Here is a 13,912-nt window from a genome sequence, read left to right as displayed (position 1 = left end):
CCAGAACTTTCTGATAAATGTCATTGCGGTTATTGCCATAAATTTCAGTATTTGTGCATAAATCGTCCAATTATGATTGATACTTCCACACAAACTGTTGATGTTGTGGAACTGCATCATAACTATGTGTAAATTAAAAAAACAAAGAACACAGCAGTGCGGCGAGAAGCTTGTTGCGTTTTAAATATCGGGACTGAAATCAGGGACAAGGAGATAATGCAAGCCACGGCACAGGCTTTCCTTGCCTTCCTGCAGGCAACGAAAGGTACATTTAACTATAATTCAGATGCTTCATGTAGATAATTCTAAGATAACAAAACATGAAACAACATTGCAGATTGAACATAGACATGTCCACCTACCAATACTTTAGATTTTAAAAGTTCCGTTTTCATTCTTATCAACGTTGCTGAATATAAACTTAGGCGAAACTGAAGTGACGTTACCTGTCTTTGTATTAAAAAAAAGCATTTAGTTACACAGGAATGTCATACTGGACTGCCAGTTGCAGAACGGAAATGAATTTCATCTAGAGTACCGTAATCAATTGTTTCGTTAGTATTACACACACTAATAGATGTATGTTACACTTTGACGTTGTTGCAATTGACGTCATGTGATTGTGACGTCTTTTCCTTTACTTAATTACAAATGTTTTACTCCTGATGAAGGTCTTTGACCGAAAGAAACGTTGAGTAAATTGATTTTGAAAAAGAATGGTGTTGTTTCTCTGTTTTCCATAAGTATTTACTTAACACTAATAGAAACATTATTTTAAAAAAACAACTAAGTATTTAAACCAGAAAATTAGATTCACAGCAATGTTTTTTTTGTTTTCCATATTTGTTATCCCCCCTCCCCCTTCTTCTAAAGACACATTTAAGGAATGATTTCTCAAATACGCATGCATGTATTGATTTTGTTAATAATTGTTTTAGTTTATGTCTTTTTTGAGCTTTAAAAAAAAAAGCTTTAAATGCACTAGAAATGCACTCTTAAATATACTTATAAAACACTTTCATGAAAAAATACACTTAATATCACTTATAATATACATTTAGTACACTGTTTCCAGAAGTGTTTGTTTCATCATGGGCAATTAACTTTTGCTCATTATTTTCAATGTTCAGAGTAAAGATTATCATTATTGTTTGAAGCTTTTATTTCAATTGAAGCCTCCTTACTTTGTTATATCATAAACATTTCATGGGTACTCACTGTGGTGGTAAACGTTTAGAATGAAATTTAATCTTAGCAGTATGGTCATACAAATGGGCAATTTTAATTATTTCGAGAAATAGTATTAGTTAATATCATATTCTTTTTGTTAAGGGACATATATTTTGCTCTTCTGTTAAGTAATTTTGTATTTACAATGTGCCATTTCTGCTTTTTTCTTAATTTATCCAGGCATCTTTGGTAGAGCTTTTACAATATTGTGGATTGCATTTTAATTGTTATAAAATTGTTAGATGAACAGTCATTTTGTCTACCATTCCATTCATTACCTCGAGAAAAGCGCATGTACTTTATTTTAAAACAAGAGGGCCTGAAAGGCCCAAAGTAGCTCATTTGAGATAACAAGATATTATTGGGACAAATCTTCTGACCAAGTTTCATTAAGATCGGAAAATAAATAAGGCCTCTAGAGTGTTAACAAGGGTTTACTATAGCCATATTAGGAAAAATGCCCCACCCCCTGGCAGCCATGTTTTTCAACCAACCGGCATCATTTTTGAACTCGTCAAAGATATTATCGGGATGAATCTTCTGACCAAGTTTCATGAAGATCGGACAGTAAATGTGGCCTCAAGATTGTTAAGATTTTACTATAGCCATATAAGAAAAATACCCTGCCCCTTGGAAGCCATTTTTTTCAAGCAAACAATTATTTTCGAACTCATAAAAGATATAATTGAGACCAATCTTCTGACCAAATTTCATGAAGATTGGACAATAAATGAGGCCTCTAGAGTTTTAACAAGGTTTTACTATAGCTATATAAAGCCATATAAGGAAAAATGCCCCGCCCCCTGGTGGCCATGTTTTTAAAGCAGCCAAAACCATTTTCGAACTCATCCAAGATATCATTGGGACAAATCTTCTTACCAAATTTCATCAAGATTGGACAATAAATGTGGCCTCTAGAGTGTTAACAAGGTTTTACAAAAGCCATATAAGGAAAAATGCCCCGCCCCCTGGCGGCCATGTTTTTAACCAACCGGCATCATTTTCGAACTCGTCCAAGATATTATTGGGATGAATCTTCTGACCAAGTTTCATGAAGATTGGACAATAAATGTGGCCTCTAGAGTGTTAACAAGATTTTACTTTAGCCATATATAGCCATATAAGGAAAAATGCCCCATGCATGGCAGCCATGTTTTTCAAGCAAAGGTTACCATTTTTTAACTCATCCAAGATATCATCGAGGCAAATCCTCTGAGCAAGTTTCGTGAAGATCAGAAAATAAATGTGGCCTCTAGAGTGTTAACAAGGTTTTACTATGGCCATATAAGGAAAAATGCCCCGCCCCCTGGCAGCCATGTTTTTCAACCAACCGGCATTATTTTCGAACTCGTCCAATATATTATTGGGATGAATCTTCTGACCAAGTTTCATGAAGATTGGACAATAAATGTGGCCTCTAGAGTGTTAACAAGATTTTACTATAGCCACATATAGCCATATAACTTAAAGGAAAAATGCCCCGCCCCTTGGCAGCCATTTTTTTAAAGCAAAGGTTACCATTTTTGAACTCATCCAAGATATCATTGGGACAAATCTTCTGAGCAAATTTCATGAAGATCGGAAAATAAATGAAGCCTATAGAGTGTTAACAAGGTTTTACTATAGCCATATAAGGAAAAATGTCCCGCCCCCTGGCCGCCATGTTTTTCAACCAACCGGCATTATTTTCGAACTCGTCCAATATATTATTGGGATGAATCTTCTGACCAAGTTTCATGAAGATTGGACAATAAATGTGGCCTCTAGAGTGTTAACAAGATTTTACTATAGCCACATATAGCCATATAACTTAAAGGAAAAATGCCCCGCCCCTTGGCAGCCATTTTTTTAAAGCAAAGGTTACCATTTTTGAACTCATCCAAGATATCATTGGGACAAATCTTCTGAGCAAATTTCATGAAGATCGGAAAATAAATGAAGCCTATAGAGTGTTAACAAGGTTTTACTATAGCCATATAAGGAAAAATGTCCCGCCCCCTGGCCGCCATGTTTTTCAACCAACCGGCATCATTTTTGAACTCGTACAAGATATTATTGGGATTAATCTTCTGACCAAAGTTCATGAAGATCAGACAATAAATGTGGCCTCTAGAGTGTTAACAAGATTTTACTATAGCCATATAAGAAAAAATGCCCCGCCCCTTGGCAGCCATGTTTTTCAAGCAAACGTTACCATTTTCGAACTCATCCAAGATATTATTGAGACCAATCTTCTGACCAAATATCATGAAGATTGGAAAATAAATGTGGCCTCTAGAGAGTTAACAAGGCAAATGTTGACGCCGCACAACGCACGACGGACAAAAAGCGATCACACAAGCTCACCATGAGCTCATTGTGCTCAGGTGAGCTAAAAAAATGTACGGTACCACACCTGCTCAAGACAGTTTTCAAGCAAATGCAAAGGTGAGGCTTAAACAAAAGCATAAAACCTAACAAAATGACTCGAGGAGAGCAAATAACAGAATGCAACCAGAAAGCCCCCCAAAAAGAAATCAATGGAAGAAAAAATAAAGAAATCAATTCTGGGAAAAAAGAAATCAATGCAAAAAAAACTGAAATAAATGCAGGAAAAAACCCAAAACCAAAAGTGATTAATGTTAAGCCATTAAAACTAGATACAAAGTATGTTTCCATCCATACAGCACTGGAAACATGACAGCAAATGTTCAATTTGATGAAACACTTTCCTTCACACTCAGATGAAAAATGGCCACCATCAACAACACTTACTGACACATGGCGGACATGTAATGGTGCTCTAAAGTCATTAGATCTTAATAATGAAAAACCTGGACTGCCTTCAGCAAATCAGTTATTAGGTGTGTGGCTTTATTTGATAATCTTGTATCAAACATGTTTACATATAATAAACCAATATGTCCAAGATAAAAAACAACAAATAAACAGATTGTGATTTATTGACTACAATGTTCAATCTCAATAATAGTACAGAATATAAGTGACTATTTAAGTTCCTAAATTTTGTTGTTCCATTGCCATACATCAACAATATTTATAAAAATATCTTTTTCAGGAGATTTCAATATCAGGAAACTGATCTGGAAACTTGAATATTTTCAGTTTTCTTCTGATAGAGGTCCAGCCACCATAAGGGGATTTTGTCATCCAGAGTTTGAACTGTTTAAAACGATTATGAAACCACATGCAATTCAGTACTTGGCCACAATCTTGTTTAAAGGTATCATTCAATCTTAATGCTGAAGTTTAACTATACAATAAAACAATATTGTAAAATAACAATCTCATTAAAATTCAAATTGATCATTTACAGTACCAATATACTATTCTGATATTTTATGATGTTGATTTTTTTACCACTATGATCACTTTATCACAAATCAGATATTAATGAAGTTAAAAGTGTAGATAATCACATTTACTTGACATTTGTAAAAAAATATTAATATTTCTAGTCCTCACATTGGTTTCAGTGTGTAGATAAAGATACGGTGCTGCAGTCCTCAAAAGATAAGTTATTAAGAAATCCACAGCCATATATAAATTAAAAAAAGCAGACAGATATCATTACATGTATACCAGTACTTCCCCTGCGAAAAGTTGTTCATGATTTCATGAACACTTCAAGCCAATCAGGAACTGTTCATGAACGGTTCTCAAAAAGTTCCTGAACTTGGTTCATGAACTTTTGGGCATGAACTGTTCTTAAGACACGTTCATGAACTGTTTATGAATTATTGTTGAGCACTTCAAAATGCATGAACAGTTCTTCATCTAACCATTAATACTTAGTGATGAACATTTCATGAACAATTATTTCTGATGACTTTTCTGAGACAGACTTTGAGGATCCATCATGAATAATTCATGAATTCCTTCGTGCTAGATGTTTCATACATATTTTTGAAAGTAATTGACAAGGATCGGCAGCTTTTAGAGTCGGTAAAGCATTTAAACCCATTAAATATGCAAGAGATTATCTTGTCACTATCCAAATCCGTCTTCACAGTAAACGAATTGGTATCGTGCTCGCGAAGCGGAAAGAAAACAACCAAATGTGTGGGCAATCCACGCCCACCATTTCATGTAACCAAGATGGAAAGGATGGAATGAGTAGTTCGAAAAAAGACACAGATATCTAAAGAAATGTTCATAAACAAGCTGGAAAACATTCAAAAAGTGTTGCGGAGGAGAGCAAAGTAAAATTGAGTGCAACATGCTTCAAACTGTTTTTCATTATGTTTAATATTTTAGTGTTTAAAAAGTTTTAGATTTCAAATTTGAGGTTAATTCAACTGTTTTTTAGTATGTTTTAAAATACTGTTCAATTTTTATACCCCCACAAACTAAGTTTAGGGGGGTATATTGAATGCTATTGCCATTATGTTAGGTCTATGCATGATTTAAAGTGATCAAAATACACCATCAATATTACCTCTGCTATTTAAATATAATTGAAACTTTAGCTTATTTCATTCAGTTATCATGTTAAAGTTTCAGAATTGCATTTTGTAACATAGCTATTCAAAGCAGTCATGAATTTACGATATACTTGTACTCATTCCAAAGCAGAATGCCTGTCTTTTCCCTATTGTATGTTAGTCATTTTCGAATTTTTGGCTTGCAGGTCTTGTCCGAAGGGTCAAGTCCTAAGCAGACCCAAGCTAACCCACCTGACATAGCCAATACAGGACAGAGGTCACACACTGTGGAATGTGGCTTGAACAATACTGCAGAGGCTTCACATACGCTATGCTTCATATATATGAAACCAACTTGAGCTATAAACCACGTGAACATTTCTTTTGTAAAACATTCTGTTTGCTTTCTTTTTTCTGTTTACATATATATAAATATATTCTTTTGCAGATAACATGATTAGATGTTAAAAGAAAACGTTGACCGCCTCGGAGATTTGCTGCTTACGCCTCTGATACTGGACAGGAAGATTTTATTGTTTAAAGCAGCTTTAGCAGAACTTCTTGAGGGGCTACAAAAATACCTTAACTACCTAGATCTGGCATCTAAGAAAATGAGTGCAAATCATCAGCAACATGAACCTGTACGTTTGGCAAGGCAGACAAGTGTGGTGGAAGGAAACAATCATGCAGACAAGGAATATGAAAAACTTAAACAGGAAATGGAGAAGGTTGACTATTATGAGCCAGTTGAATTATGTTAACAGAAACGAAGGAGGTGGATCAATTCACTATCACTGCCATTCCCTAAGTTTGCATACCATTACGGTAACTACCTTTGACATTTAAACATTATTTGGAAAATTCCAGAGACAAGAGGGCCTGAAAAGCCCAAAGAAGCTCACCTGAGATAACAAGATATAATTGGGACAAATCTGACCAAGTTTCATGAAAATAAATGTGGCCTCTAGAGTGCTAACAAGGTTTTACTACAGCCATATAAGGAAAAATGCCCCGCCCCATGGCAGCCATGTTTTTCAACCAACCGGCATCATCTTTTAACTCTTCCAAGATATTATCAGGATGAATTTTCTGACCAAGTTTCATGAAGATCGGACAGTAAATGTGGCCTCTAGAGTGTTAACAAGATTTGATCAATACTATAGCAATATACGGAAAAATGCCCCGCCCCTTGGAAGCCATGTTTTTCAAGCAAACATAATTATTTTCAAACTCATCCAATATATCATTGAGACCAATCTTCTGACCAAATTTCATGAAGATTTGACAATAAATGTGGCCTCTAGAGTGTTAACATGGTTTTACTATAGCCATATATAGCCATATAAGGAAAAATGCCAGGCCCATTTTCAAGCAAAGGTTACCATTTTTTAACTCATCCAAGATATCATTGGGACAAATCTTTTGAGCAAGTTTCATGAAGATCAGGAAATTAATGTGGCCTTTAGAGTGTTAACAAGGTTTTACTAGAGCCATATAATTCTTTGACTGATAGCCAAGCCCTAAAAGAAGTAAAGTTTTAATCCTTAATTAATTTGTGCAGAGTATATAGTAACATTAAGGAAATAATGTTAGATTTAGATTTTTATAAAAAAATATCTAAATAGAATTTTTGATATGATGATGTACATCATAGTTTTAATTTATAGAGCAGAAAAAAATCCTGAAAAACTGATTGAATTTCTGTTTTCAGTTACCGAAAAGTTGTTGAAACATATTACCTGTGAACAACTTAGAATGAGTATTTAGACCAATGACTTACAATCTGTGAAAAATAATTCCAGATTCTAAATTAATTTTTTATAAATTTTCAGAAGTTCCAAATGTTTTTTCAAACAGAATGGATGAAGACACTCATGGCACGTTATGGGAATGATGTTACTTGCTTAGATGCAACTTACAAGACATCTAGATACTGTCTACCCCTATATTTCTTGGCAGTTCGCACCAACATTGACTATCATGTTGGTGTGTTTATCCCAGAAGATGAAACAGTTTGTAGTCCTCATAAAGCCCTTGAAATTCTAATAAAGGCTGAATCCAGACTGGTGTCCAGATTTTGTCATGACAGATAACGATGAAAAAGAAATACAAGCACTGGAATTGGTTTTCCCAGGTTTGTTCAGTTACATTTTTGAAAATGTGGTATTCCAATGCAAAAATGGCATCCAAGTTTATTTTTAACATGAATAATATATTTTGTACTTTTGATTTTCATTGAATTGTATAAAGTAATCAAACAGAAATTATGTATTTTTTATCTTATAAGTCAAAATAAGGGGTATTTCTGGAAATAAAAAAGACATGTGCAGCTTGTCACAAAAATGCAGGATGGGATCTTTAAGGAGTGCATCTATCTTTAAGAAATTATAAAACAAGAGCTGTCACCATAGGATGACTTATGCCCCCTATAAACGCTTGATAGAAGTTATCAGCTTTTTTCGAAACCTAAACGCAGATTTTGAAACCTAAACCCAGACCCTAAGTTCAAGGTCAAGGTCACAGGGGTCAAAATTTGTGTGCGTATGGAAAGGCCTTGTCCGTATACACATGCATACCAAATATGAAGGTTATATCTCAAGGGACATAGAAGTTATGAGAATTTTTCAAACCCTAAACGCAGATTTCGAAACCTAAACGCGGACCCTAACTTCAAGGTCAAGGTCACAGGGGTCAAAATTGTTGTGCGTATGGAATGGCCTTGTCCATATACACATGCATACCAAATATGAAGGTTATATCTCAAAGGACATAGAAGCTATGAGCATTTTTCTAAACCTAAACGCAGATTTCGAAACCTAAACGCGGACCCTAAGTTCAAGGTCAAGGTCACAAGGGTAAAAGAATTTGTGCGTATGGAAAGGCCTTGTCCATATACACATGCATACCAAATATGAAGGTTATATCTCAAGAGACAAAGAAGTTATGAGCATTTTTCGAAACCTAAACGCAGATTTCGAAACCTAATCGCAGACCTTAAGTTCAAGGTCAAGGTCACAGGGGTAAAAAAATGTTTGCGTATGGAAAGGCCTTGTCCATATACAATTGCATACCAAATATGAAGGTTATATTTCAAGGGACATAGAAGTTATGAGCATTTTTCGAAACCTCAACAAAGATTTCGAAACCTAAACGCGGATCCTAAGTTCAAGGTCAAGGTCACAGGGGTAGAAATTTGTGTGCATATGGAAAGGCCTTGTCGATATATACATGCATACCAAATATGAAGGTTATATCTCAAGGGATATAGAAGTTATGAGCATTTTTCAAAACCTAAATGCAGATTTCGAAACCTAAACGCGGACCCTAAGTTCAAGGTCAAGGTCACAGGGGTAAAAAATTGTAAGCGTATGGAAAGGCCTTGTACATATACACATGCATACCAAATATGAAGGTTATATCTCAAGGGACAAAGAAGTTATGAGCATTTTTTTTAACCTAAACGCAAAGTGTGACGGAATGATGGACAGACAGATGGACAGACGGACAGTCCGATCACTATATGCCCCCTTTTCTTCGAAAGTGGGCATAAAAATAATATAAGAGGTACTTAAAATGTTTTATTTGTTGTGCCCATATGATGATAACTTAATGGGGAGGGCAACAAGTGCTTTTGAATTACAAAAATACTTTGTTGTTCTTCTTGGAAGAATTTAAAACAAGTGATGTGTTTGTCAGAAACAAAATGCCCCCTATTGCGCCGCTTTGATTTATTTATTTTTACCTTTGACCTTGAAAGATGACATTGACCTTTCACCACTCAAAATGTGCAGATCCATGAGATACACATGCATGCCAAATATCAAGTTGCTATGTTCAATTTCAAAAGTTATCGCATAACTTTAACCAAGGTTAAATTTTGGGACAGAATGACAGACAGACAGGCCAAAAACAAAATACCCCCGATCATTAGATCAAGGGGCATATAAAAAATACAAGCATCCACAATTTTAATAAGATACAATGGTATGCAGAGTTTTAGAAATAACAAGAAATGTGTTTGTCGGAAACACTATGTCCCCTTCTGCGCCGCTTTGAAGCTATATATTTGACCTTTGACCTTTAAGGATGACCCTGACCTTTTACCACTCAAAATGTGCAGCTCCATGAGATACACATGCATGCCAAATATCAAGTTGCTATCTTCAATATTGCAAAAGTTATGGCAAAATATTAACCTTGGAGCAAACAAACCAACAAACCAACAGACAGACCAACAGACAGGGTAAAAACAATATGTCCCCCACTATAGTAATTAGACTTACTCTACTTCTTATCTATTTGTTAATGTTGGTAATGGTAAAAACTGATTGACTACTAATCAGATTTCTGGGAATTGCACTTACTGACAAACAACCTCAGCTGCTATAATAAATTTCTGAAAGGTCATTTCAGTAGGCACAGCATTCAGATACTCTAATATCGACAACGGTCCTCAGCTGTGTAGTATGGAATTTAGTAACAATGGGAATTGGACCATGTCACATCCTAACCATACCATAGCCAGTCAAACGGAAAACGGAAAAGCAGGGTTAGCGGTCAGAATTGCAAAAGGGCTGGTAAAAAAGGCCACTAAAAGCAACATGGATCTTTGGAAAGCTATCCTCGACTGGAGAAACACCCCAACAGAAGGAATGGACAGAGTCCAACGCGACATTTAATGTTCAAGAGAACAAGGAACAAATTGCCAATTATTGCAGATGAGCTTCTAAAGCCTAAAGTTGTGGATAATGTTCGACATAAGAAAATGCTAAACCACCAGCATTCCAAGTTCCTGTATGACAAAGGAGCCAAGGACTTGCCAGAGTTTGGGTACAACCACAACTGTCAAACCTGCTCAAAACACAGAATGTGAAATGAGTTGAACAAACAATAAAAAAAATTCACACAGATGATTTTTCTAAGCAACGAAACGAAAAACAATTAAGAAATATAAAGTGCACATCGATGAAAACAATATATTTAGGATCCTCAAATCCCGCAGACCAAATAGACAATCCCAGAATCGATAAATTGACCGCCGCCATATTGGCTATCACGTGACGCACTACTGAAAAAGGTACTGAAGAATTTTGACAGATAACAGCTGATCGAGTTCTACATTGCATAGGCCTAACAAGAAACATCAAATATGGATGATTCCAGACACATAAGTAAGCTATTTTTATGTATTTATTTTATTTAACAATAATGCAGTAGACAGTTGTTTAAGCACACAACTGTAATGCTTAATGGAACAGTTCGTTAGAAATGCACTGTACGAACATGTTAAAACGGATGTTTACATACATCGAAAAAAGATGGATTCCGATTTTATTATGGTAACGTTTTATGAAGTTTGGTTCAATTTAAACCGCCTTTGGTAAAAAGGATATCATTTAATTTGTATTGGTCAAATAGATGTACATCATCATCAATTACATTATTTAACTACATACAACTTCTGACCAAGTGTGGTGAAGCTTGGATGAAAACTACTTTAATTAGAGAGCGGACACCATGCTAATAGTTTAAAATGCACTAAGTGACCCCCTGACCTAGTTTTTGACCCGGCATGACCCATATTCGAACTTGACCTAGACATCGTCTAGATACAACATCTGACCAAGTTTGGTGAAAATCGGATGAAAACAACTTGAATTAGAGAGCGGACACCTAATACGGACCGACAGACAGATCGACTGACCGACAGACAAGCTCACTCCTATATACCCCCCTAAACTTCGTTTGTGGGGGTATAATTACTAAAGTGCTACACAGAACAACGTTTTTGTTACTTGGTTTGTTCATTAAGCATAATCAATAGAAACTAATTGTTTACTTGCTGTGTTTGAATAAACATAAAATTTAGTAAAAGTATAGTTATAAATAATTAAATTATAACAAGAGGGCCAAGATGGTCCTAGATCGCTCACCTGAGAGGAGTCAGTTCATTCAATCTTTACCTAATGTCAAACTTGACCTAGATATTGACCAGACAAACATCCTGGTCAAGTTTCATCATTATTGAACCAAAACTCTGGCGTAGGGAGTGTTTTTGTTTTTGTAAGATTTGAAATGGTGACCTATATTTTGAGTTGACCCCCCCTTACCATACATCAAACTTTGCTAACATGGATTTTGTATAATATAATGAAAATTTGACTCTAAGGACAATAATTATGGCACTTATTATGTGATTTTGCTCATCATCAAAGTTGACTGAGATCTTTCAGCAACTTTGATAAAGAATGCTTGAGAAATGTGAATGCTAGAGTGTTTACAAACCAAATGTGGATGGACGGACGGACAGCGGACAAAGACCAATCCTAAAACCTCACCTGAGCAATCAGGTGAGCTAAAAAGTGTGTTTCACCGATCTGAGCCATTTTCCAACTTGTCCAAGAAATCAATAAAACCAATGTATTGACTAAGTTTCACGATGATTAAGCAAAATATGTCACTTCTATAGTATTCGATCACAAGGTTTCTCTCTATATAGTCACATAAGGAAAACTACCCCACTCCCCTGGCAGCCATGTTTATTGACCCATCGGGACCATTTGCAAACTCATCTGAGATATATATAAAAAACAATCTTTTCACCAAGTTTCATGGTGATTGGGCAAAAAATATGACTTCTAGAGTGTTCACAAGCTTTTTTTTTAAATATATAAATGTAAGAAAACTCTCCCCCCCCCCCCGGCAGCCATGTTATTCAACAGACCGGAACCATTTTCCAACTCAACTCTCATATCAAGTAAACAAATGTTCTGACCAAATTTCATGAAAATGTTTTTCAACGGATTGGAACCACTTTTGTACTCAACCAACATATCATTAAGACAGACATTTAGACAAAGTTACATGAAGATTGGGCATTAAATATGACTTCTACAGTGTTTACAAGGTTTTCCTTTTTTTTATATGACCTAGTGACCTAGTTTTTGACGGAGCATGACCCAGTTTCGAACTTGATCGAGATATCATTGGGACAAATCTTCTGACCAAGTTTCATGAAGATCGGAAATAAAAGTTTACGAACAAATGTGGATGAACGGATGACGGAGGGATGGACGACAAACAAAGACCGGTCACAAAAGCTCACCTGAGCAATCAGGTGAGCTAAAATCAAGAGCTGTCACCATAAGATGACATATGCCCCATATAAATGCTTTGATAGAAGTTAAAGCATTTTTCGAAACCTAAACGCAGATTTCGAAACCTAAACGCGGACCCTAAGTTCAAGGTCACAGGGGTCAAACTTTTTGTGCGTATGGAAAGGCCTTGTACATATAAACATGCATACCAAATATGAAGGTTATATTTCAAGGGACATAGAAGTTATGAGCATTTTTCGCAACCTAAACGCAGACTTCGAAACCTAAACATGGACCCTTACTTTAAGGTAAAGGTCACAGGGGATCACAATTTTGTGGGTATGGAAAGGCCTTGTCCATATACACATGCATACCAAATATGAAGGTTATATCTCAAGGGACAAAGAAGTTATGAGCATTTTTTGAAACCTAAACGCAGATTTTTGAACCTAAACGCGGACCCTAAGTTCAAGGTCAAGGTCACAGAGGTAAAAAAAATATGCATATGGAAAGGCCTTGTCCATATACACATGCATACCAAATATGAAGGTTATATCTCAAGGGACATAGAAGTTATGAGCATTTTTCGAAACCTAAACACAGATTTTGGAACCTAAACGCGGACCCTAAGTTCAAGGTCAAGGTCACAGGAGTAAAAAAAATTGAGCGTATGGAAAGGCCTTGTCCATATACACATGTAAACCAAATATGAAGGTTATATCTCAAGGGACAGAGAAGTTATGAGCATTTTTCGAAACCTAAACGCAGATTTTGAAACCTAAACGCTAACCCTAAGTTTAAGGTCAAGGTCACAGGGGTAAAAAAATGTGTGCGTATGGAAAGGCCTTGTCCATATACACATGCAATTCAAATATGAAGGTTATATCTCAAGGGACATAGAAGTTATGAGCATTTTTCCAAACCTAAACGCAAAGTGTGACGGAAAGACAGACGGACGGACAGACAGACAGACAGACGGACAGTCCGATCACTATATGCCCCCTTTTCTTCGAAAAGGGTGCATAAAAACATCCAACCTTGAATAACAATTAACACATAAATGATACACACATTATGAAAACATTAATAATCAAAGGGGAGTTACTACTGTAAACTTAAATACAATATTTAGAAGAGTTGTCTCGCATGTTTCATGACCTT

This window comes from Dreissena polymorpha, chromosome 8 (assembly GCF_020536995.1).
Source record: "Dreissena polymorpha isolate Duluth1 chromosome 8, UMN_Dpol_1.0, whole genome shotgun sequence".
In the NCBI taxonomy this organism is placed as follows: Eukaryota; Metazoa; Mollusca; class Bivalvia; order Myida; family Dreissenidae; genus Dreissena; species Dreissena polymorpha.
Note: the sequence above shows the minus strand (reverse complement) of the source record.